Source organism: Triticum dicoccoides, chromosome 5B (assembly GCF_002162155.2).
Source record: "Triticum dicoccoides isolate Atlit2015 ecotype Zavitan chromosome 5B, WEW_v2.0, whole genome shotgun sequence".
In the NCBI taxonomy this organism is placed as follows: Eukaryota; Viridiplantae; Streptophyta; class Magnoliopsida; order Poales; family Poaceae; genus Triticum; species Triticum dicoccoides.
This window is the reverse complement of record NC_041389.1, coordinates 291,621,283-291,642,824: the sequence shown is the minus strand read 5'-3', so window position 1 is coordinate 291,642,824 and position 21,542 is coordinate 291,621,283.

Genomic DNA, 21,542 nt, shown 5'->3' with positions numbered 1-21,542 from the left:
GTGATTTTGTTGTACCAGCTTCAAAAAAATGCGCTCCTACATGTACCCGCGAGTGGGTGTGAGAGAACTAGTGCGTGCGTGCACCGCTTCTCTTCGTGAGAGTATACTATGCCCAAAGAACGTTCGCCGCAAGAGTAGTAGTATAAGGGTGTGACGTGTGAGCTAAAATAAAATGTGTGTGATGTCTTTTGTTTTTTAGAAGTTCTGAGGGTAGGGTGTGAAGAGCACATATGTGCGTGACGTCTACCTACAGATAGACGGTGGGTGCGATGTGCGAGTCTGCGAGAGGACTTGGGAGAGTCGTGACTCGTGAGGGTGTGTGTGCGTGAGAGAGAGGGGGGCACGTATCAATGCAATGCATGTGTCCGTAAATCATTATCCGACAAACGTTCGCCACAAGCCTTTTCCTGACGAACGCCGTAAGAACCGTTAGATCGGCATCCGACAGTGTCAGTTTTGCCATGTCATTTAACAGAACAACCGCTCCTCCTACACAAAAATCTTCCACGTGAGTGTTAGCAACTGTCGTATGCTCCCTCCATTCCAAAATGCAGTGCATATAGATTTATTGAAAATTTGAACCTCGCAAACTTTTTCCGAGTTTTCGTGTACCAAATTGCACATGTAGAATACCCTGTATGTATCATTTCATTCATCTTTGAGAGGTAACTATAAAGATGGGGGAGGAGTCTACAAAGAAAGACCATCGTATCATCCGCAGCAATTTCAACCATCCTTTGGTGTCAAGGAATATCATAGGAACTCTATATGATATGATTTTTATATGATTTTTTCCTTTAGAGCCAATTGGTTCATAGGAATAGATTCATATACTCCACATTTCAAAGAAAATAAACATGATATCATTTCTATAGGTTTAGATGCACTTGGTTCATATGAATGGATTCCTATACTCCCTTAATTTAAAATTAAAATAAACATTAGCGTATATTCAATAGAAAAGTTCCTATGATATGAACCAAATTACATCTCTTTTCTAATCCCTCCTCATAGGAATTGAGATACATGTCATCTCTAGATTCAATAGAAAAGTTCCTATGATGTGAACCAAATGACATCTCTTTTCCAATCCCTACTCATAGGAATTGAGTACTCCATGTCATCTCTTTCCCTACAACTTCCATGTATACATCTTCTATTCCTAAATAGATAGTACAACCCACTAGTAGCTTTTTTCCAAGACATGCAACTATGGCACAAGAACTATATAGTGTGCCAATAACTTTGAAAGATGGTCGCTGGATGAAGCTAATCCGACAGTGCAGAGATGGCAAATCCGAGCACTACTAGCTATTGGATATCATCAACATTCCACCAGATCTACCACATGTACAATTTAGAAGACTCCATGGTTGAACTTAAGCATAATGCACAAACCTCAAAACACAAGCACTTCTCCTTTGTTCTAGAATCTTCTCTATCATTATTGATTTTTTTTCTAAATGAATTGCCATTATTTGTTTTTTACTTTATGCTTTACAATGCACAACCCCATGAATCTTAATATTTTTATAAAACTAATTGATTTTGAATGAAATGAACTATAAGAACTAAACGAACATCTACATCATGCATATATGACTCAAAGCTTTACATGTTATAGTGTGTATTTATTCATAATTTGGTTTCGAAATCTCATGCGTTCAATGCATGTGTACCTTACTAGTTTTGAGTAGAGTAGCAAATTTCACGCGGCCCGGGGTATATCAAAATGCAGGGCCCATGCATCATTGCCTTTCGGTCGAACCTACGTCCACAATTTTCTGTACGTACTATATCTCCACTGGTCCCCCAACCCAAAATGCTGCCTTGTTCCCGTAAAACCAAGCGGCCCACACATATTTATGGCGTCGACTCGAACCCGTTTACTATGATGTGGCCCCGCACGCCGTAGTACTCCTACAAACCCTACCGCCCGCACTCATCGTCGGTTTTCTTCAAGAGGACGAGGGAGAAGCCGATTTGTAGTGGAGACGCTTTCAAAAAAAGGATCTATAGTGGAGACCCCTACCCTAGGGTGCCCTAGGTAGCTGCCGCACGCATCATTGTTTTCTCTTCTCTTTATGGTCTTGCGCCCTAGAGTGAAATGATGGTTGCTTCATCCGTCCAGCTTAATGCGGTAAAGGTGGGGCTTTGTGATTTGACCCCTCATCGCTCATTTTCAACTACTGCGACGCTATGACCAAGGTGCCTCCAATTCCAACCGCTACCCCGAACTGTAATTTGGTGCATCGCACGTGGAACAAGATGGTGGATGAGCCACATGTCGGCCAAAGGGGTCTTGTTAAGTGTGTCGCCATTTCGTGTGCGGACTGACCCTGCTTGAGTTGCTATGCCAACACGACAGGAGCAGCCTACCACTTGGTTTTGCTCTTGGTGAATCCCGACTGTCGTGGAATTGTCACGGCAGATGTCCTAGTGTGAGGACTTATTTGTGATGCCAGCACATCTATGTGGTAGCTTGAGAGGGGTTGGGCGGAATCGATAGACGCAACACACAAGACAAATGATTTAGATAGCTTCGGGCCCCGGGAAACATCATCCGATAATAGCCCTATATGTTGTTTGTGGCTAGGTCTCATTATGCTCATGAGGGAGTCGCTGTAAACCGGCTCTCCTCTAGTTGTGTCTAGCCCTATTGATTATCTTCTTCTTGCCCTATCCCTCTTTTGGGAGCCCTGCCCCTCCTTATATATGTTGAAGGGGCGGTTGCTACGTCTTGAGCTTGCGTTGGTTTTCCTTGAAGAGGAAAGGGTGATGCAGCACACTAGCGTAAGTATTTCCCTCAGTTTTGAGAACCAAGGTATCAATCCAGTATGAGGCTCCTCACAAGTCCCACGAACCTACACAAACAAACAAAGAACTCGCAACCAACGCGATAAAGGGGTTGTCAATCCCTTCACGGCCACTTGCGAAAGTGAGATCTGATAGAGATAGTATGATAAGATAAATATATTTTTGGTATTTTATAATATAGATGCAAAAGGTAAAGATGCAAATGAAAGTAGATTGAAGCTTATATGATAAAAGATAGACCCGGGGGCCATAGGTTTCACTAGAGGCTTCTCTCAAGATAGCATAAGTATTACGGTGGGTGAACAAATTACTGTCGAGCAATTGATAGAAAAGCGAATAATTATGAGATTATCTAGGCATGATTATGTATATAGGCATCACGTCCATGACAAGTAGATCGACTCCTGCCTGCATCTACTACTATTACTCCACACATCGACCGCTATCCAGCATGCATCTAGAGTATTAAGTTCATAACAACAGAGTAACGCATTAAGAAAGATGACATGATGTAGAGGGATAAACTCAAGCAATATGATATAAACCCCATCTTTTTATCCTCGATGGCAACAATACAATACGTGCCTTGCAACCCTTTCTGTCACTAGGTAAGGACACCGCAAGATTGAACCCAAAGCTAAGCACTTCTCCCATGGCAAGAAAGATCAATCTAGTAGACCAAACCAAACTGAAAATTCGAAGAGACTTACAAAGAGAACTCAATCATACATAAAAGAATTCAGAGAAGATTCAGATATTTCTCATAGATAAAGTTGATCATAAACCCACAATTCATCGGATCTTGACAAACACACCACAAAAAGAGTTTACATCGAATAGATCTCCACAAGAGAGGGGGAGAACATTGTATTGAGATCCAAAAAGAGAGAAGAAGCCATCTAGCTAATAACTATGGACCCGAAGGTCTGTGGTAAACTACTCATAACTCATCGGACGGGCTATGGTGTTGATGTAGAAGCCCTCCGTGGTGGATTCCCCCTCCGGCAGAACGCAGGCGACGGCTCCAAGATGGGATCTCGCGGATACAGAAGGTTACGGTGGTGGAAATATTTCTTTGGTGGCTCCCTGGATGTTTTCAGGGTACATAGGTAAATATAGGAGGAAGAAGTACGTCGGTGGTCGCTCGAGGGGCCCAGGAGACAGGGGGCACGCCCAGGAGGGATGGGCGCGCCCTCCTATCTCCTGGCTGCCTCAATTGCTTCTTGACTTGCACTCCAAGTCCTATGGATTTGGTTCATTCCAAAAATCATGCTCCCGAAGGTTTCATTCCGTTTGGACTCCGTTTGATATTCCTTTTCTTCGAAATACTGAAATAGGCAAAAAAAACAGCAATACGGGCTGGGCCTCCGGTTAGTAGGTTAGTCCCAAAAATGATATAAATGTATAAAATAAAGCCCATAAACATCCAAAACAGGTAATATAATAGCATGGAACAATAAAAAAAATATAGATACGTTGGAGACGTATCAAGCATCCCCAAGCTTAATTCCTGCTCGTCCTCAAGTAGATAAATCATAAAAATAGAATTTTTGATGTGGAATGCTACCTAGCATAATTCTCAATGCAATTTTCTTTATTTTGGCATGAATGTTCAGATCCAAATGATTCAAGATAAAAGCTTATAAAACATAAAAATAATAATACTTCGAAGCATACTAACAAATAATCATGTCCTATCAAAATAACATAGCCAAAGAAAGCTTATCCCTACAAAATCATATAGTTAGGCCATGCTTCATTTTCATAACACAAAATACTCCCATCATGTACAACCCCGATGACGAGCCGAGCAATTGGTTCATACTTTTTAACGCGCTTCAGCTTTTTTCAACTCTCACGCAATACATGAGCGCAAGCCATGGACATAGCACTATGGTGGTATATGGTGGTGGTTGTAAGGACAAAAAGGGAGAAGATAGTCTCACATCAACTAGGCGTATCAACGGGCTATGGAGATGCCCATTAATAGATATCAATGTGAGTGAGTAGGGATTGCCATGCAACGGATGCACTAGAGATATAAATGTATGAAAGCTCAACAAAAGAAACTAAGTGGGTGTGCATCCAACTTGCTAGCTCAGGAAGACCTAGGGCATTTTGAGGAAGCCCATCATTGGAATATACAAGACAAGTTCTATAATGAAAAATTCCCACTAGTATATGCAAGTGACAACATAGGAGACTCTCTATCATGAAGATCATGGTGCTATTTTGAAGCACAAGTGTGGAAAAGAGATAGTAGCAATTGTCCCTTCTCTCTTTTTCTCTCTTTTTTTTTCTTTTTCTCTTTTTTCTCTTTTCTTTTTTTTCTTTTTGGTGGGCTTCTTTGGCCTCTCTTTTTTCATGGGCTTCTTTGGTGAGGGAGTCCTGGATTAGGGGGTGTCTGGCTGGCCGGACTATGACCTTTGGCCGGACTCCCGGACTATGAAGATACAAGATTGAAGACTCCGTCCCGTGTCCGGATGGGACTTTCCTTGGCGTGGAAGGCAAGCTTGGCGATACGATATGAAGATCTCCTTCCATTGTAACTGACTCTGTGTAACCCTAGCCCTCCCCGGTGTCTATATAAACCGGAGAGTTTTAGTCCATAGGACCAACAACAATCATACCATAGGCTAGATTCTAGGGTTTAGCCACTCCGATCTCGTGGTAGATCTACTCTTGTACTACCCATATCATCAATATTAATCAAGCAGGAGTAGGGTTTTACCTCCATCGAGAGGGCCCGAACCTGGGTAAAAACATCGTGTCCCTTGTCTCCTGTTACCATCCGCCTAGACGCACAATTCGGGACCCCCTACCCGAGATCCGCCGGTTTTGACACCGACATTGGTGCTTTCGTTGAGAGTTCCGCTGTGTCGTCACCATCAGGAAGGATGCCGCATCCCGTCTTTAAAGACGGCGTCGTTGCTAAGGGAGTTTTGGCTGTCAGCCAAACTCTCCGGCTAGGCAGGTTTTTGATGACCGCCAGTCCAGCCGCCGCGCCAACGATGACCTCTCGGGCCATCGAAAGCAATCTTCACATCAGCTTGAAGCTCGCCGAGCAATTAGATCCGATGGAGCTCTTCTCCCTGAACGAACTCTTGGATCGCATCGCGGCCCTGGGAGTCGCTACTGATTACGACCAGATTGGGCTTAACCCTGATCAGAGAGAGATCGACTCTCCCCAGATCACCCACCACGTTGAAGTGGTGGAAGAACAATGCGGCGAGTCTTCGCCCGCCCTAAGGACCAGATGCGTCCGGATTCCCGGTCCCTCCAAGCCGGATACCCGCGGAGGGGAGGATGTCGCCCGAACCCTGAACCTAAAGTCAGGCAGCAGGCCCGATTCAGTGAATCCGAGAAAGCAAGCTTCCGAATTCGGAAACCGCTCGGACCCTGAATCTTACATCGGGCAGGGTTCCGGATCTATTCCCACCCGCCCACCCAACTATACGGGATTTATCCCTAATACGGCAAGAGTCCGGAGAAACAGTACACCACTACTGGGCCAGATTCCTCCTGGTTATGAACAGGATAAAGGACTGCTGAGAGAAAGAAGCAATTTCACTTTTCCTTAACAACTGCACGGACATCGGAATCCTCAACGCCATAAGTTGCCGCGAAATTACACGATTCGCCGACTTGACATCCATAGTACGAAAGTACTGTGCGACTGAAAGCGTTCGGAAAACCGAAGATAAATTCTGGGACAATCCGGCCCCGAATATAACACGAGTCCGAAACAAAAGGGCGCATTATCGCCAGACATCTGAGCCAAATATCAAAAAAAAAAAAGGCCTCTACAGGGTACGGGACCATATTGGAAGGATGGCTCAATGGACCCTATAGAATTCATAATTCAGGGAAAGCCGCACCAACGCACAGCCTCAGAGCATGTTGGATACTATGGCAGGTAGCCAGAAGCGGCGAGGAGCTTTTAACTCCAGCACCCGAAGAATACCTCCCCAGTACGATGTCGATAGTCTTCGAGACGTTCACATCAAACAATGCAAGGAAACGAACACTCCGCAACCTCGCTGAGGTCTACCAAGTAGCAACAATAAACCCATGGAGTGACACGGCTATCACCTTTAATGCCAGTGAAGAACCTAAATTCCGGACAGCCCGAGCACCAGCCACATTGGTCCTCAGTTCGATAGTGGACGGCTTCCGACTTACAAAGGTACTCATGGACGGTGGTAGCGGACTCAGCCTCATATATGAGGAAACCCTGCGAAAAATGGAAATTGACTAGAGCTGCATTGAGCGAAGCAACACAACTTTTAGGGGAATAATCCCAAGCCGGGAAGCGTGCTGTTCAGGGAAAATCACATTGGATGTGGTGTTCGGCACGCCGGACAATTACAGATCCGAGGAGGTCACATTCCAAGTGGCCCCGTTCAGCAGCGGCTACCATGCTCTGCTAGGGCGAGAAGCATTTACAATTTTCCAAGCCATACCCCATTATGGGTACATGAAGCTCAAAATGCCCGGGCCCAATGGAATCATCACTCTCGCAAGTGATACGGACATAGCGCTCCGTGCTGAAAACAAGACACCCGCACTGGCCTTGGAGGCATTGTCTGAGGCCCTAGCGGCCGAGGAATTGACGGTGTTGCGCTCCATGGTGGACAGGGACGACGTGATACTAGACAAGAGATCCAAGTCCACCTCTTTTAAACCAGCGGACGAAATAGTCAAATTCCAAGTCCATCCAACGGACCCTACAAAAACGGCCTCCATCGGGGCACAATTAAAACCCGATGTAGACGCCGCACTCAGAGACTTCCTGCGAGAAAATTGGGACATTTTCGCCTGGCACCCTTCAGACATGCCAGGAATCCCATGCAGGCTGGCTGAGCACAGCCTGAACATCCTAAAAGGGTTTAAACCCATCAAGCAGACTCTACGGCGTTTTTCCGAGCCCAAGAGACAAGCCATGGGAGAGGAGCTAGCAAAACTGCTGGAAGCCGGATTCATCAGAGACATAAAACATCCGGACTGGCTAGCAAACCTAGTGATGGTACCAAAGAAGGACAAATCTTGGCGCCTATGTGTCGATTTCAAAGACCTAAACAAGGCCTGTCCAAAGGACCCTTTCCCACTCCCCCGAATTGATCAAATCATCGACGCCGCCGCAGGACACAACTCACTATGTTTCCTCGATGCATACTCTGGCTACCATCAAATCATGATGGCAGAGTCAGACCAAGCCGCAACGGCATTCATCACCCCATACGGCCCATTCTGCTTCAACACGATGCCCTTCGGGCTCAAAAACGCCGGCGCAACATATCAGCGCATGATTCAGACATGTCTGGCAAACCAGATCGGCAAAATAGTTGAAGCATACGTAGATGACGTGGTCGTCAAAACAAAACACGTCGATACTTTAGTAGACGACTTGAGCCTCACGTTCGATAATCTCCGAACATATGACATCAAGCTCAACCCGGAAAAATGTGTTTTTGGCATACCAGGCGGAAAGCTCTTGGGCTTCATCGTATCCGGTAGAGGAATTGAAGCAAACCCAGCCAAGATCCAAGCTCTGTCACAATTGGATACCCCAAAGGACCTCAAACAGATATAAAAACTGACAGGATGCGTGGCGGCTTTAAGCTGCTTTATCTCCCGCTTAGGAGAAAAGGCATTACCCCTCTATCGCCTCCTGCGGCGCACCGACCACTTCGAGTGGACGGATGCTGCCACGGCCGGACTCGGAGAAATAAAAGCCATACTGGCAACAAATCCGGTCCTGGCCGCGCCCAACACGGGCGAACCAATGCTATTATACATCGCGGCAACCCATCAAGTGGTAAGCGCGGTGCTCGTTGTCGAACGAGAAGCGGACAGACACAAGTTCCCCCTCCAAAAACCAGTGTACTATGTTTCCACTGTGCTAACTCCATGCAAGTCACAGTACCCGCATTATCAAAAGATAGCATACGCGGTGTTCATGGCATCCCGGAAGCTGCGACACTACTTTCAAGAGTGCTCCATAACAGTGGCATCTGAAGTACCCCTTAATGACATTATAAACAACCGCGACGCAACGGGACGGATTGCCAAATGGGCCATCGAGCTCCTCCCATTCGACATAACCTACAAGCCAAGGCGAGCTATTAAGTCGCAGGTTTTGGCCGACTTCATTGCCGAATGGACTGAAGCCGAACTCCCTAAAGAATACGGCGCATACTCCAACTGGATCATGCACTTCGACGGCTCCAAAATGTTGGCTGGCCTGGGGACTGGCGTCGTTTTGACATCCCCAACCGGGGACACAGTCCAATACATACTTCAGATAATGTACACGGATTCGAACAACGCAGCCGAATACGAGGCCCTTTTACATGGCCTCCGGATGGCAGTCTCCATGGGCATTCAGCGCCTAGAAGTCCGCGGGGATTCAAACCTCGCAATATCCCAAATAAATGGAGACTTCGACGCCAAGGATCCAAAAATGGCAGCTTACCGCAACGCCATCTTAAAGATGTCAGCTCGGTTTGAGGGGCTTGAATTTCATCACATAGCCCGGGAAAATAACCACGCAGCAGACGTGTTGGCACGCATTGGCGCCAAGCGCGAGGCCGTCCCTCCCAACATCTTCCTAGAAAGGTTGTTCAAGCCATCCGTATCATGGGAAGGAGAACCCAGAAACAATAGCCTGGACACAACTACACCGCCCCTCACCGAACATCCTGACACAGTTGGGGGCTCCGCCAACGAAACAACGCCGTCAACCCACGAAATAATGGCAGTTATTGCCCCGTGGACAGAACCATTCCTAGCCTACCTAACTAGGCAGGAACTCCCCGAAGACCAAAACGAGGCCCGCTGCATAGTGCGGCGATCTAAAGCCTACAAAGTCCACGAGGGAGAGCTTTACAAGAAAAGCACAACCGGAGTCCTTCAAAGATGTATCTCCGAAGAAGAAGGACGGGACCTTTTGGCTGAAATCCATGCCGGACTTGGCGGGCACCACGCCGCAGCCCGGGCCCTTGTAAGAAAGGCCTTCCGTACCGGATTTTATTGGCCAACGTCCCGGGCAGACGCTCAGGACTTAGTACAACGATGTGTTGGTTGCCAGTTATTCGCTAATCAAAGCCACATGCCGCCTACCGCCCTACAAACTATACCAATTACCTAGCCTTTTGCGGTCTGGGGGCTGGACATGGTCGAACCCCTTAAAGGAGGAACCCACAAGCAAAAATACCTACTGGTCATGGTGGACAAATTCACCAAATGGATAGAAGCCAAGCCTGTGAAGACGGCCGAATCCGGACCAGTGATAGACTTCATATCCGGGGTCGTATACTGTTACGGTGTCCCCCACAGCATCATAACCGACAACGACACAAACTTCACGGCCGATGAAGTCAAACTTTGGTGCAAAAACATGGGCATCAAGCTCGACTATGCTTCAGTCTATCACCCTCAAACTAACGGTCAAGTCGAATGGGCCAATGGTCTCATTATGAGCGGCATCAAACCCAGACTAGTGCGATCCCTCAAGGAATCTGACACGCACTGGGTAGAGGAGCTTGACTCCATACTCTGGTGGCTGCGGACCATGCCGAATCGCACTACCGGATTCACACCATTTTTATGGTATACGGCGCAGAGGCAGTACTGCCATGCGACATAATCCATGACTCACCCCGAGTACGCATGTACGACGAAAGAGAAGCCGAGCTTGATCAGCAGGACAGCTTGGACGCATTGGAAGAAGAGCGCGACGTGGCAAAAGCTCGTTCCGCATTCTATCAACAGCAGGCTCGAAGATACCAAAGCAGAGAAGTACGGGCCAAAACCTATAACGTTGGCGAACTAGTTCTACGCCTGCCGGACAAGAAAAAAGATAAATTAAAGCCCAAATGGGAGGGCCCCTTCATTATCGACCAAGTACTGAACGGCGGAGCGTACCGTCTGCGAAACACATAGGATAACTGACTCGAGACGAACCCATGGAACGCAGCACGCCTACGAAGGTTCTACGCCTAGCGCCGGACTCCATGTTCGTTTCCTTCCTCCGTCCCTTTGTTTTATTTTTCATTTTTCATTTTTTATTTGGCAGTCCGAGATTTTGTTCCTTCTCCCTACCCCTTTTTTCTAACAAGCCCTTAGGGGCTTGCCTGTGCATTGTTCGCACATACCCGACGCGCTACCTGCGCTCATAATACATGGGGGCTTCTTTACCAAGAAGTTTATATAAAACGGGCCTCATGCCCAAAACATGTGTGATGCTTCCGCATGAACCTTTTATACACCATTATATGCATCGATATGACTTAAGTTTTGGCCAAGCTGGGTTGCCTGGCTCCTGTGCTTACCCCTACGTTCTCGTTCGTTCGGCTAGGTGGTAAAGGGAGCACCTCTGCGATTGTTACTGCCGGGTCAGCCGGATGTGTACCTCAGACTGGGTGAAGCCGAAAGCTAGCATTCTTAAGGGAATATTCGGTCGGTGAACTAAAAGATGATCTCTCGTATTTATTCATTTGCCCCCAGATGCTTTCCTGCTCTTTATGGCAGTTCGGACATGCACTTTAGGGCATGCCTCCCAGCGAAAGGAACCCCTAACGGAACTATTCTCTCTGGAAGATGTTTCTTACTAACCATGTAATATAACATAACTAGTTGGGCACTTGTCTGCTAAAGCACTTATGACCCCTACGCCTTGTCTCCATGCATGCCCCGGTTCTTACATAACCAAGAGGGTATTCGGACACACTCCGTACTATAGGGTCCAGAGGTCGAAGCAAAAAGGTCCGCAATGACAAACGATCTACAATCCGGCTAGAGGACATTTTTTATGTCATTTTTACATAGTCAATCTGACTCGGCATATTCTTCTTCAATGCCATCTAACAAGCGGTCTAATTTACAGTCCTGTTGGGAATACTTTGCAGCCAGCTCCACCTGGCCATATGCCAAGCTGACCGGGATCTCCTTTCCGTCCGGACCTATCGGGCCGACCTCGGCCATGTGGTTTGGGTCAGCCTTCATGTACCGAGTCTTCACCATGGCCTAGGCCTCCCTGGCACCTTGACGGCAAGCCGATATCTTCCATAACCGGAAGCGCTGCTGCTCTCCCTCCAACTTCTTGGCAAGCTCCTCAAGGCCTTCGGGCATGGAGAGGGATGGCCACATAGCCTGGATGATGCCTCACATTTCCTGCCGAATTCGCTCGTGTAGTTGCAACAGCTCGGGAAGATGGTCTCCCGATGAACCGGGCATTTCCTCCGACGGACGACCCGTCAGCAGACCTACAGACATAGCTCTGTCAATCGACTTCCTCGCCGAATTCTTTTTTCGAAGATTCATTCAAGCACTTACTAAAAATGCCGCGTCGAAGTCGCCGATTCTCCTTTACGGCAGAAGACAGCTGAATGCGAACATCTTTCAGTTCCTCACCTAGCTGGGTATTGGCGTCTTGAAGCTTGTTCTTCTCTTGCCTCACCCTCGTCAGCACGCTCTCGCCAGCCTTTAGTTGGCGTAGGAGTTGTTGCTGGTCCGGATTTGCTCCGGCCTCATCTGCATTATCGTAGTCAGGGTTGCACGCCTGCCGCATTACAAAACGGAGGTACCTTTCGAAACACATATTACCTGCGGGCGTCCCCTTGACATTCTCTGAAGCGGCCAACGCGGCCTCGAGTTGAGCCTTGCACTCTTCGAGCTACTGGGACAATTGTGTGTTCTTCTTTGTAAGACACTGCATAGCACATGATCCTTCAAACAGTTATCTTCACTGTTTCAAGTCTCGGGGGCTACTGGCATGTATAGCCTTCAATTCTACTCACTTGTATGTCTTTCACATACTGCTCCGTGGCTCTGGCTAGACCATTTTGAGCAGCACGGAGATACGCATCTCCTGTATTAAAGGCGTCCAACGCCTCTGGGGAAAAACACGCGTCACGGAGAACAGTCCGGCGACGCCTGTGGTTTAGGGCACTCTCCACATCTGAATTAGTGGCAGATAGCCCGTCAGCGCCCTCTGTCAGAGGAGCGCCCGAGGCGCGTCCCGTGTCTGCCTCCGCTTCCGGACCCGGCCTCGAACCTTGGCCGGCGGACATAGTCCGGCGGGCTCTCTTATTTCTAAGAAAATCATGAGCATTAGTAAGACTCAAGGGCATAAACCCTAGGCGTTAAATTCGCACGCCATACCGTTGCACCGGAATCTCGATCTGGTCCACACTTCTTTTTGACCCGCCTGGCTTCAGCGGCCCTTGTTGGCTGCCCACTGTGGGCTCAGCCTTCCGCCTCAAGGATTTACCCTACGAAACGCCATTAGTACACGGCGTGCAAAATAAAGCATAAGAATACCGGGACTTCGGTCTTAGTTACCTTGGAGGCTGGAAGTAGTCCGGGATAGTCGGTCGTAATGGCCACTAAAGAGTTATCCTAGCTGAATTGATGAAATACTCCATCAACCAACTCCACGCATAAGTCCGGATCTTCTTGGGAGTCCGGATCGAGGGACCGTTCTGGATCCTCGGGTTGTGGAGCAGAGCTGTTTATTTCCTTCACAGTCTGGCGCAGCTCCTGCGTTTAAACATTACCGGTCTAAGTACTCAACTACGGGAATTTCGAAAATGGATAAGCAAGTGAAAGTGTCCGCTCACCCAACTAGGAGGATTGTACATAGAGAATCCCCCTTCCGGGTTGACGCGGAGGAATTCTTCTTCTTCCCCCTTGTACAGAGCGGATAAGATTCTCGTTAAAGTGGCGGCCGAATCTGGCCCCTTGCGACCGCACCGAGTAGCATCATCCTCCCCGTTGAAATCCCACATGGGGTGGCCTCTATATTGAAGCGGCTGCACCCCTCGCGTGATGCATATGGACATGACCTTGATCATGGTCAGTCCGGAATGAGCCAACAACCTTATCCGGCTCATCAGGTACAGGACGTCCCTGTCAGCTTCCCTCTGAGGGTTCCGTGGGCGCCAACTCAGGTGCTTCTTCAACAGGGCGTTATTGAACTCGGGGAGGCCGATCCGTACAGGGTCCGACAGGGGGACATCATCTATATAAAACCACTCCGAGGGCCAGTCTTAGGACGCCCTCTTTGGGGTGCCGGATAGATATTTGGTCCCGGTGATGCGCCATAGTTCGGCTCCGCCCACCTGATAAATAGACCCCTCCTGAGAACGAGGTACAAGGCAAAACAACCTCTTCCACAGAGCGAAATGGGCCTCAACACCCAAGAACAGCTTGCAGAGGGCCACGAAGCCCGCAATATGCAGAATGGAGGCCAGCGTGAGGTTGTGAAGCTGGAGGCCGTAGAACTCCAGCAACCCTCGAAGAAATGGATGAATTGGAAATCCGAGTCCTCTCATCAAATAAGAGACTAGGCATACCCGCTCTCCTCGAGAGGGATTGGGGACGCTCTCCGCCCGCTCTCCGTCGCTATAGGTAGCAATCCCGGCTCGAACTGGGACCATATATGCTGGGGGAAGAAGCCCCTTGGACTGAAGCACTATTAGCTCGCTATGCGGGACGGAACACTGCCCCCAATCTCCGGGCCGAGCGCTGGAGGGGCGAGAGGAGGAGCTGCATCGACCGACCATGGTGGAATGGATCTCTGTCGAAGGCACTCTGATGAAATCTCGCGGAGGGAAGATGGTGTGAATTGGATCTAAATCCCCGTCTCTTTTATGGGCGGTTCATTAACACAACCAGGGGGGTAACTGAAAAAAAACCCTGGCTTTTCGCACTCGTTTGACACATGGAAGATGGTCATTATGGGGCATATAAGCCGAGGAGGACAGCATGCATGAGAAGCCGGACACTATTCGACGGATACAGAGAATTTGCGGGAGAACCCGCCTTGCAGTGCCGAAGACAACTTGCGCGCCGGACTCGTCGTCATTGAAGCCTGGTTCGGGGGCTACTGAGGGAGTCCTGGATTAGGGGGTGTCCGGCTGGCCGGACTATGACCTTTGGCCGGACTCCCGGACTATGAAGATACAAGATTGAAGACTCCGTCCCGTGTCCGGATGGGACTTTCCTTGGCGTGGAAGGCAAGCTTGGCGATACGATATGAAGATCTCCTCCCATTGTAACCGACTCTGTGTAACCCTAGCCCTCTCCGATGTCTATATAAACGAGAGAGTTTTAGTCCATAGGACGAACAACAATCATACCATAGGCTAGATTCTAGGGTTTAGCCACTCTGATCTCGTGGTAGATCTACTCTTGTACTACCCATATCATCAATATTAATCAAGCAGGAGTAGGGTTTTACCTCCATCGAGAGGGCCCGAACCTGGGTAAAAACATCGTGTCCCTTGTCTCCTATTACCATCCGCCTAGACGCACAGTTCGGGACCCCCTACCCGAGATCCTCTGGTTTTGACACCGACATTTGGCCTCTTTTATTTTTATAAAGTCCGAAGTCTCATCCCGACTTGTGGGGGAATCATAGTCTTCATCATCATTTCCTCACTGGGACAATGCTCTAATAATGAAGATCATCACACTTTTATTGATTTACAACTCAAGAATTACAACTCAAATCTAGAACAAGATATGACTCTATATGAATGCATCCGGCGGTGTACCGGGATATGCAATGAATCAAGAGTGACATGTATGAAAATTATGAAGGTGGCTTGGCCACATATACGATGTCAACTACATGATCATGCAAAGAGCAATATGACAATGATGTAGCATGTCATAATAAACGGAACGGTGGAAAGTTGCATGGCAATATATCTTGGAATGGCTATGGAAATGCCATAATAGGTAGCTATGGTGGCTGTTTTGAGGAAGGTAAATAATGGGTGTATGATACCGGCGAAAGTTGCGTGATATAATAGGGGCTAGCTAAATGGAAGGATGAGTGTGCGTATATCCATGGAGTCACATTAATCATAAAGAACTCATATACTTATTGCAAAAGTATACTTAGCCCTCGAAGCAAAGTACTACTACGCATGCCCCTAGAGGGATAGATTGGTAGGAAAAGACCATCGCTCGTCCCCGACTGCCACTCATAAGGAAGACAATCAAAAGAGCACCTCATGCAACAAATTTGTCACACAACTTTTACCATACGTGCATGCTACGGGAATTGCCAACTTCAACGCAAGTATTTCTCAATTTCATAATCACCCATTAGCATGACTCTAACATTACTACCTTTATATCTCAAAGCAATTATCAAGCATCAAATTGATCCTCGTGTTTAATGCACTTTCTATGATAGTTTTTATTATACCCAACTTGGATGCTCATCATTCTAGGACCAAATTCATAACCATAGAAAATACCATGCTGTTCTAAGAGACTCTCAAAATAATATAATTGAAGCATGAGAGACTAGTAATTTCTTCAAAATTAAGCCACCGTCATGCTCTAAAATATATAAGTGAAGCACTAGAGCAAAAACTATCTAGCTCAAAAGATATAAGTGAAGCACATAGCATATTCTAATAAATTCTAATCAAGTGGGCTTCTCCCAAAAGGTGGGTACAGCAAGGATGATTGTGGTGAACTAAAAAGCAAATACTAATATCATACACGACGCTCCAAGAAAAACACATATCATGTGGCGAATAAAAATATAGCTCCAAGTAAAGTTACTAATGAACAAAGACGAAAGAGGGGATGCATTCCGGGGGCATCCCCAAGCTTAGGCTTTTGGCTATTCTTGAATATCTTGGGGGTGCCTTGGGCATCCCCAAGCTTAGACTTTTGCCACTCCTTATTCCATAGTCCATCAAAGCTTTACCCAAAACTTGAAAACTTCACAACACAAAGCTCAACAGGAAATCTCATAAGCTCCGTTAGTGAAAAAAAACACCACATAAGTTACTGTAATGAACTCATTATTTATTTATATTGGTATTAAACCTACTGTATTTCAAGTTCTCTATGGTTCATACCACTTAATACTAGCCATAGATGCATCAAAATAAGCAAACAACACACGAAAAACAGAATCTGTCAAAAACAGAACAGTCTGTAGCAATCTGTAACTAACGCAAACATATGGAACTCTAAAAATCATACCAAAATAGGACGTCCTAGAAAATTTGTTTATTGATAAGCAGCAAAAAGAATCAATGCAAAAGCATGTTCCTTGATTTATTGAATTTTTTCTCATGAGCGCAAGGTTTCTGTTGTTCAGCAGAATCAAATCAACTATCATCATAGGTTATCCTATAGGTTCTACTTGGCACAAACACTAATTAAAGCATAAAAACACATCTAAACAGAAAGTAGATGCAAAATTTATTACTAAACAGGAACAAAAACAAAAAACACAAAGAAAATTGGGTTGCCTCCCAACTAGCGCTATCGTTTAACGCCCCTAGCTAGGCATAAAAGCGAAGATAGAACTAAGTAGTGCCATCTTTGGCACTTGATTCATTAATAGAGAACTTGTAATCTTTAGGGGTTTCTCCCTTTTTAGCAATGATTAAATGTTTAGGCAAAAATTCAAGAAATTTGTTTGTAGCAAAAGGTTCCTTAACAATAGAGAGACAATTGGGATGAACACTTATGGATTTGAGATCCGCGTCTCCCTTACTAGAAGATTCACCCTTATTTTTAGGAACATAAATAAACTTGGAAGTTTTGGTAGGGGTTTTTGGAGTGTTTTTCATGGAAGAAAACGCGAAACCTAAGTTAGTAATGATATCCTCAAGTTTACCGATTCTTGCAGAATCTAGATCTATTTTTTCATTAACTATAGGTTCTTTTCTTTAAGATTTTTCAAAGTAACTCCAACCCTAGATCCATATTGCGTAATGTGATTATGAATCTTTTTATCCAAATTTTCAATTAACTCAATAGTGGCAACTTTATTTTCAATAATTTCAAGCCGTTGCATAACATGCTCCAAAGTTAAAACAGTTCTATTAACCAAAAGAGGTGGTGGGCCAAACAAATCTAACATAGCATTATAAGTATCAAATGTGTGGCTATTCAAGAAATCCCCTCCGGTAACGGTATCAAGAACGCATCTATTCCAAGGGGTAATGCCTACATAAAAATTGTGAAGGAGAACGGAAGTAGAAAGCTTCCTAGTAGATCTATTTTGAGCATTGCAAATTCTATGCCAAGCATCTTTTAAATTCTCTCCCTTCCTTTGCTTAACATTGAGAATTTCATGTTCGGAAGTGATAACAAGGATAGGAGGACTAGCCATAATGACAAGGTAAACGACCTAATATGCGAGCAAACAAAAAAGGCAAGCGAAAGAGAGAGAAGAAGATTTGGAAAGAGAGGGCGAATAAAACTACAAGGGTGAAGTGGGGGAGAGGAAAACGAGAGGCAAATGGCAAATAATGTAAATGCGAGGGAGATGAGTTTGTGATGGGTACTTGGTATGTCTTGACTTGAGAGCAGACCTCCCTGGCAACGGCGCCAGAAATCCTTCTTGCCACGTCTTGAGCTTGCGTTGGTTTTCCTTGAAGAGGAAAGGGTGATGCAGCACAGTAGCACAAGTATTTCCCTCAGTTTTGAGAACCAAGGTATCAATCCAGTAGGAGGCTCCTCACAAGTCCCACAAACCTACACAAACAAACAAAGAACTCACAACGAACGTGATAAAGGGGTTGTCAATCCCTTCACGGCCACTTGTGAAAGTGAGATCTGATAGAGATAGTATGATAAGATAAATATATTTTTGGTATTTTATAATATAGATGCAAAAGGTAAAGATGCAAATAAAAGTAGATTGAAAGCTTATATGATAAAAGATAGACCCGGGGGCCATAGGTTTCACTAGAGGCATCTCTCAAGATAGCATAAGTATTACGGTGGGTGAACAAATTACTGTCGAGCAATTGATAGAAAAGCGAATAATTATAAGATTATCTAGGCATGATCATGTATATAAGCATCACATCCGTGACAAGTAGACCGACTCCTGCCTACATCTACTACTATTACTCCACACATTGACCGCTATCCAGCATGCATCTAGAGTATTAAGTTCATAAGAACACAGTAACGCATTAAGAAAGATGACATGATGTAGATGGATAAACTCAAGCAATATGATATAAACCCCATCTTTTTATCCTCGATGGCAACAATACAATACGTGCCTTGCAACCCTTTCTGTCACTGGGTAAGGACACCGCAAGATTGAACCCAAAGCTAAGCACTTCTCCCATGGCAAGAAAGATCAATCTAGTAGGCCAAACCAAACTGAAAATTCGAAGAGGCTTGCAAATATAACTCAATCATACATAAAAGAATTCAGAGAAGATTCAGATATTTCTCATAGATAAAGTTGATCATAAACCCACAATTCATCGGATCTCGACAAACACACCACAAAAAGAGTTTACATCGAATATATCTCCACAAGAGAGGGGGAGAACATTGTATTGAGATCCAAAAAGAGAGAAGAAGCCATCTACCTAATAACTATGGACCCGAAGGTCTGTAGTAAACTACTCACAACTCATCGGAAGGGCTATGGTGTTGATGTAGAAGCCCTCCGTGGTGGATTCCCCCTCCGGCAGAACACCAACGACGGCTCCAAGATGGGATGTCGCGGATACAAAAGGTTACGGTGGCGGAAATATTTCTTCGGTGGCTCCCTGGATGTTTTCAGGGTACATAGGTATATATAGGAGGAAGAAGTACGTCGGTGGCCACTCGAGGGGCCCAGGAGACAGGGGGCGCACCCAGGAGGGGTGGGCGTGCCCTCCTATCTCCTGGCCTCCTCGATTGCTTCTTGACTTGCACTCCAAGTCCTCTGGATCACGTTCGTTCCAAAAATCACGCTCCTGAAGGTTTCATTCCGTTTGGACTCCGTTTGATATTCCTTTTCTTCAAAATACTGAAATAGGCAAAAAAACAGCAATACGGGCTGGGCCTCCAGTTAGTAGGTTAGTCCCAAAAATGATATAAATGTGTAAAATAAAGCCCATAAATATCCAAAACAGGTAATATAATAGCATGGAACAATCAAAAATTATAGATACATTGGAGACATATCAGCGGTTTACATGACTAGTCCTAGTTGGATTAGGATTACTCTATTACAAGTGGAGTCCTAGTCTTGCTTCCTTTGTAGGAAAATAGTCCTTGTGCTTTCCTCATAAACCGGCCCACCATAACATGATCCGTCCTTCCATAAACTGCCTTCTGGGCCACCGGGTCTTGTCGTTCCTCTGACCCACTCGCCAGGTCACCCATGAGTCGCCAGGCTCGGGCGGGTCACTTAGTGAGTCGTCTAGTCCAGCCGGGTTATACTTCCGGTCGGGTTATGCCAGGTGGTATATCCCCAACACCGACTATATTGATCTAAAAATATATGTGCTGAACTACCCTCTCCGTCTCGGTTTTTTATTTTTAGGCGTCCCGGTTTATAGGGCGTGCACGTAGTTCTAGGTCATCCATTTGACTAACTAAATATGAGTTACTATGTCACAAAAAGTATATCATTGGATTCTTAAGCGGATGTAGTTGTATTTAAAAGTCGAGGGTGGGGCTTTTCCTGTGCAGGTAGGCGGGGCAGTTCCGCCTAGTCGGTTCGACAAAGACGCGAGAAGATGAGGGAGTAGGCTGCTGCAAATGTAGGGTTGTGTGATTTGACAGCGAGTTACTGCTGGACAGGTGGGGCCCCGTGATTTGACTTGCCATTATCATTTTAACTGCGGCGCTAGGACCGGTGTGAGCCTCCCGATTCCTGACCACCTCCATACAGGTGCCTCTCCCAATGCTCCACCATGTAGTTGAGGCTAGCTCTTACATGAGAACCCACTTCTCCCCTTTTTCCTTGCCTCTTTCCTCCACATATGCAAAAATGCCATGTAAAGCGGGCTTATAGCCCACTATTGTAGTACTTACTTGCTCCTACAGGTGCAAAGCTTGCCACATAGGCATAAAGTCTGATGTGGCAAGTTTGGTGACCCAAGGAAGAAACGGTGCTAAGCACGTGTACCTAGGTGAAAAGACAATTTTGAGTCTATAGCTAATTAAATGAAGCAAACTTAGCAACGAAAAACTAATAAGCACCTATGCATTGGGGACTTGATTGCTAAGCCATTTAATGCCCTTAGCACCTCATCTAAGCACCATTTCATTGGAAGAGGTCACTCCTTGGCAAATGCAATAAATACTACTCCCTCTGTCCCATAATATTGTTGGGGAACGTTGCAGAAAATTATAATTTTTCCTACGGTTTCACCAAGATCCATCTATGAGTTCATCTAAGCAACGAGTCAAGGAAGAGAGTTTGCATCTACATACCACTTGTAGATCACGTGCGGAAGCTTGCAAGGTGATGATGTAGTCGTACTCGACGTGATTCGAATCACCGATGACCAAGTGCTGAACGGACAGCACCTCCGTGTTCAACACACGTACGGGACGGGAGACGTCTCCTCCTTCTTGATCCAGCAAGGGGGAAGGAGAGGTTGAGGAAGACAGCTCCACCGGCAGCACGACGGCGTGGTGATGGTGGAGAGGCAGTACTCCGACAGGGCTTCGCCAAGCACACAACGGAGGAGGAGAGGTGTTGGGGAGGGGAGGGCTGCGCCTTGGAGGGTGGTGCGGCTGCCCTCCCCTCACCCCTCTATTTATAGGGGGAAGGGAGAAGGGGGCCGGCCCCCTAGAACCCATCTAGGGGGGGTGCGGCGGCCTAGGGGAGAGGGGAGAGGGTGGCTTGCCCCCCAAGCCAAGGGGGGCGCCCCCTCTAGGGTTCCCCCTCAACCCTAGGCGCATGGGCCCAAGGGAGGGAGGTGCGGCCAGCCCAC